This window comes from Colobus angolensis, unplaced genomic scaffold (assembly GCF_000951035.1).
Source record: "Colobus angolensis palliatus isolate OR3802 unplaced genomic scaffold, Cang.pa_1.0 Scaffold250, whole genome shotgun sequence".
NCBI classification, from domain to species: domain Eukaryota; kingdom Metazoa; phylum Chordata; class Mammalia; order Primates; family Cercopithecidae; genus Colobus; species Colobus angolensis.
Genome location: NW_012115711.1, coordinates 1,959,250 through 1,965,649, shown reverse-complemented (window position 1 = coordinate 1,965,649; position 6,400 = coordinate 1,959,250).

Genomic DNA, 6,400 nt, shown 5'->3' with positions numbered 1-6,400 from the left:
TTCATACATTATGTTTCACTGGCAGAAGCAAAATATATTGATTTGGGGGGATTGGATGAATATGATTTGGTCAACAAGAACATGTCTCAAAGCAATAAGATGTTTGGAAATGCAGGAATGATGAAAGAATAATAACAATAATAAAAGAGCCAGCCTAGCATGGAAGTTGTCGCTCCATCCTAACAAAAAATAAACAGCTGAACAAATGGAAAAATCACCAACTCATCTTAGATCTTTCAGAGAAGTTAAGTTAGACAGTAAATCATTTTCCCAAAAATTGGAGTGATAGACAGGCAAGGACAAAGAATCACAACTTACCAAAGCAGAAAACCATGAGCTGAAACTTCCACGGGAACTAATACAGGGGTAGAAAAACCTGAATTTTAATTGACTAATTGCTAAAGTTCAACATAGACAAGTTTGAAGTAAAAAACCTGAGAGGGGCCCAGGCATAGAGAGGATTCTACACTTTTGTGAGTTTTACCTCTAGAAACTCGACTGGACTAGCCTCCGTAATCACATGAGCCACTTTCTTACAATAAAGCACGCACGTGCACGTGTGTGTGTGTGTGTATCTCCTATTGGTTGCTTCTCTGGAGAACCCTATTACTCATGCTAAGGGCTCTAATGGGTAAAGTACAAAGCATGCAGGAATAGATGAGCAATGCAAGTACAGAGAAGGAAATTCTAAGAAAGAATTTTAAAAAGCTAAAAATAAAAAAAAACTATAGCAGAAATAAAAAATGTCTTTGATGGGCTCATTCGTAGACTGGACATGGCTGAGGAAAAAAATTCTGAGCTTTAGGATATATAAATGGAAACTTCCAAAATGAAAAAGCAAAGAGAAAAAAGACTTTAAAAAGAACAGAATATCCAGGAACTGTGAGACAACTACAAAAAGTGTAACCATACACATTAATAAGTATGCCAGAAGGACAAGAGAGAAAGTGACTCAATAAATATTTGAAACCATAATGATGGAAAATTTCCCCAAAATTAATGTGAGACACCAAACCACAGGTCCGGGAAGCTCAGAGAACACCAAGCAGGATAAATGTCAAAAACTACACTCAGGTATATCATATTCAAACCAGAGAAAATCAAAAATAAAGAAAATGCCAGAAAAAAAATATTACTTGTAGAAAAGTTAAGAGTTATATGTGACCTCTCAGAAGCCATGCAAGCAAGAAGAGAGTAGAGTGAAATGTTTAAAGCGTTGAGAGGAAAAAACAACAACCTAGAATTCTTTACCCTGTGAAATTACCCTTCAAATGTAAAGAACTTCTCAGACAAAAAGATATGAAAGACATTTGTTGCCAGTAGACCTCCCTTGCAAGAAATCTTAAGAGATATTCTTCAGAGACAAAAAAAAAAATGATCTAGGTCAGAAACTCAGATCAGCATTTTAAAAAAGGAGGAGAACTGAAGAGGGAATAAGTAAAGCTAAAATAAAAACTTTTTTATTCTTAATTGATTTAACTAATAAAACAGTTTGTTCAAATAATAATTGTAACAATGTACAGATGGTCCCCAACTTAGATGGTCTCGTTTATGATTTTAAACTTTATGATAATGTGAAAGTGATATACATTCAATACACTCAAAACATGACCCCATCATAAGTCAAGGAGCATCTTTATTCAATTATGTATGCTTGTGTGTGGGGGTGGGTGTATGTGTGTATGGGCATGCGTATGTATAAGTGAAATGAATGACAGTACTGATACAAAGAATGGGAGGGAGGAATAGTATTTTTATTTTATTTCATTAGAAGTTATTTGCACTACCTGTGAAGTGGTTTAATGTTATTTGAAAATGGACCTGGATTAGTTTTAAATGCATATTGCAATGTCTAAGGCAACCACTTGAAAAAGCAGGAAACAAAATGGTATAGCTGATATACTAAGAAAGTTGAGAAAACAGAATCATCAAATGCTCAATTAGTAGTGCAAAAGGCAGAAAAAGAGTAGAAGACAACAATAGGAACAAAAAGCAAAAGCAACAAATAGAAAATAGTTTTAAAATGTAGCAGATATTAATACAAATATATCAATAATTACTTTAAATATCAACAGTCTAAATATATCAATAAAAGAGATATTAAGCACGGATCAGAAAATAAGGCCCAACTATATGCTGTATACAAGAAACCCATTTTATTTTTTTAATTTTTATTCTAGGTTCAGAGGTACATGTCCAGATTTTTTATATAGGTAAACTCATGTCATGGGGGTTGGTTATACTGATTATTTCATCACCCAGGTACTAAGTCTAGCACTCAGTAGTTGTTATTTCTGATCCTCTCCCTCCTCCCACCCTTCACCCTCTGATAGGCCCCAGTGTCTGTGGTTCCTCTCTTGGAATGCATGTGTTCTCATGATTTAGCTCCTACTTATAAGTGAGAACATGTGGTATTTGGCTTTCTGTTCCTGTGTTAGAGAAACCGACTTAATAGATTTTTTAAAAGGGATGGAGAAAGATATACCATGCTAACACTAATCAAAAGAAAACTGGAATAGCTATACTAATTTCAGACAGAAAAGACTTCAGAGCAAGAAAAACTATCAGGGATAAGGGGGAATATTACATATGATAAAGAGGTCATTTATTCAAAGAGACATAACACAATCCTTAATATGTATGCACTTAATAACAGAGCATCAAAATATATGAGGAAAAACTGATAGAACTGCAAGAGAAATAAATGAATCCACTATTATAGTTCGAGACTTCAACACTCATCAGAAATGGACAAACTCAGCAGATAAAAAGTCAGTAAGGATGGAGTTAAACTCAGCAGCACCATTAATTAAGCTGAGTATGATCGACATCTATCAAGCTTCATCCAGCAACAGTGGATACATTCTTCCCGAGTTCACATGGAACATTCTTCAAGACAGACCACATTCTGAGCCATAAAATACATTGTGACAAATTTAAAAGAATAGAAATCATATAATATCTGCTCAGAGACCACAATGGAATTAATCTGGAAATAAATAAGGAAAGATAGCTGGAAAACCCCCAAATACTTAAGAGATTAAATGACCTAGTTCTAAATAATACATAGGTCAAAGAAAAAATTCCAAGATAGATATAAAAAGTATTTTGAACTAAATGAAAATGAAAGTACCACATATAAAAATCCGTGGGGTGCAGCAAAAGCAGTACCTACAGGGAAACTTATTAGCATTAAATGCATATTTTAGAAAAGAAGATCTAAGATCAATAATCTCAGTTTCAACCTGAGGAAACTAGAAAAGGAAGAGTAAATTAAATCCAAAGTAAAAGAAGATAATAAATAATTAAAAATTAGAGCAAAACCAATGGACTTGAAAACAGAAAATCAATAGAGAAAATCAACAAAACCAAAAGCTGGTGTTTTGAAAAAATAAATAAAATAAGTCTCTAGCTAGGTCAAGAAAAAAAGAAAGAAGACACAAATCACTAATACCAGAAGTGAAAGAGGGAACATCACTACAGACACCATGGACATTAAAAGGATAATAAAAGAAATATTATGAGCAACTCTACATCCACAAGTTTGGTAGCCTAGATAAAATGGACCAATTTCCTGAAAGACACATTTACCAAAACTCACACAAGAAGAAACAGGCAATTGGCATAGACCTACATCTATTAAAGAAATTGAATAAAAAAGTAATAACTTTTTAAAACAGAAAGTACACACATGGGTTCACTGGTGCATTTTGCCAAATAATGGTGAAAAATTACAGCATTTCCTTACAATCTATTCCTGAAGACAGATGCAGCGGGACTACTTTCTAACTCATTATAAGGTCAGTATTACCCTAACATCAAAAACCAGACAATGACATACAAGAAAAAAAACCCTACAGACCAACATCTCTTATCAGTTTTATCTTATGAACATAGATACAGAAACCCTCAACAAAATATTAACAAATTGAATCGAATAATGTGTAAAAAGAATTATACATCATGACCAAGTGGGATTTATCCCACATATGCAAGGCTGGTTTGACATTTGAAAATCAGTTTTTGTAACTCATCACATCAACAAGCTAAAGAAGAAAATCACATGATCATATCAATAGATGCAGAAAAAGCATTTGACAAAACCAACACTCATTCATGAGGTGTTTTTTTGTTGTTGCTGTTTGTTTGTTTGTTTTTGAGACAATCTTGCTCTGCCACTCAGGCTGGAGTGCAGTTAGCATGATCTCCTCTTACTGCAACCTCCACATCCCGGGTGCAAGTGATTCTCCCACCTCAGCCTCCCAAGTAGCTGAGATTACAGGTGTGCACCACCATGCCTGGCTAATTTTTGTTTTTTGTTTTTTGTTTTTTGTTTTTTTGAGATGGAGTCTCGCTCTGTCACCCAGGCTGGAGTGCAGTGGCGCAATCTCGGCTCACTGCAAGCTCCGCCTCCTGGGATCACACCATTCTCCTGCCTCAGCCTCCTGAGTAGCTGGGACTACAGGCACCCGCCACCACGCCCAGCTAATTTTTTTTGTACTTTTAGTAGAGACGGGGTTTCATCATGTTGGCCTGGCTAGTTTCAAACTCCTGACCTCAGGGGATCCGCCCACCTCAGCCTCCCAAAGTGCTTGGATTACAGGCATGAGCCACCACACTCAGCCCCATTCATGAGTTATTTCAAAAAACTCTCAGCAAACTAGGAATAGAGGGAAACTCCCTTAATTTGATAAAGAACATCTACGAAAAGCCTACAGCTAACATTATGCTTAAGGGTGAGAAATTAGAAGCTTTCCCACTAGGATCAGTAAAAAGGCAAGGATGTCCCCTTTCACCACTCCTTTTCAATATTATGCTGGAAATCAGTATTGTTGATGCAATAAGATAAGGAAAGAAAATAAAAGGCATACATATTGGGAAGGAAGAACTAAAGCTGTCTATCTTCACTGATGATGTGATTGTCTATGTTGAAAATCCAAAAGACTCATTAAACAATCTCCTGGAACTAGAAATTGTCAAAATCCTGGGAACCGATGAAACAAAATTCATAGCAACAAGAGGCTAGTGTGACAGTAGTGTTTAGCAGTACTATTATTAAGGCATCAAACATCGTTTTGTCCAAAGCTCCCCACTGCCATTAAACAGAAGACACTGTTGGAGTACTCTGTCAAAAAGTGCTGCATAACCAGTACTCTTGACAACACCGGGGGAGATATTGTGTGAAAAAACATAGACATCAATGACTGTGGTTTGAAAAGTGAGTAAGAAGAGTTGGACTCAGAATATGAAGTTATAATTATGACTTAACCAATTTATTTCATACATTTTCTTTACATATGCACAAGATTGATGTGATAAAAATCTGTTTAACTCAAAGTGCTATTTCAGTAAATATAAAATAAACATTTTCTGTGATACAAAAAAAAGCAATCTCCTGGAACTAATAAGTGATTACAACAAGGTTGCAGGATATAGACTTAATATATAAAATTCAATCATTTTCCTATATACTGACAATGAACAAGTTGAACTGGAAATTTAAAACACACCATAATTTACATTAGTACCCAAAAGAATAAAACACAGGTATAAATCTAACTAAATCTGTACAAGATCTGTATAAGAAAAACTGCAAAATCCATGGCCAGGCATGGTGGTTCATGCCTGTAATTCCAGCATTTTGGGAGGCAGAGGTGGGTGGATCACTTGAGGTCAGGAGTTCAAGACCAGCCTGGTCAACATGGTGAAACCCTGTCTCTACTAAAAATACAAAAATTAGCAAAGCATGGTGACACACACCTGTAGTCCCAGCTACTCGGATCGCTAAGGTACAAGAATACTTGAAGCCAGGAGGCAGAGGTTGCAGTGAGCCTGGATCATGCCACTGCACGCCAGCCTGGGTGACATAGTAAGAATAAAAAAAAAAAAAAGAAAGAAATAGAGAATCCTTTCCTCATCGCTTGTTTTTTTCAGGTTTGTCAAAGATATGATAGTTGTAGGTGTGCTGTCTTATTTCTGGGTTCTCTATGCTGTTACATTGGTCTACATATCTGTAATTGTACCAGTACCATGCTGTTTTGGTTACTGTAACCCTGCAGTTTACTTTGAAGTTGGGTAGCATGATGCCTCCAGCTTTGTTCTTTTTGCTTAAGATTGCCTTGGCTATTCAGGATCTTTTTGGTTCTGTATGAATTTTAAAATAGTTTTTTCTAGTTCTGTGAAGAATGTCAATGGTAGTTTAATGCAAATAGCATCGAATATGTAAATTGCTTTGGGCAATATGGACATCCTCAGGATATTGATTCTTCCTATCCATGAGCATGGGATGTTTTTCCATTTGTTTGTGTCATCTCTGATTTCTTTGAGCAGTGGTTCATAGTTTTCCTTGAAGAGGTCCTTCACTTCCCTTGTTAGGTGTATTCCTCAGTATTTTTTTTTT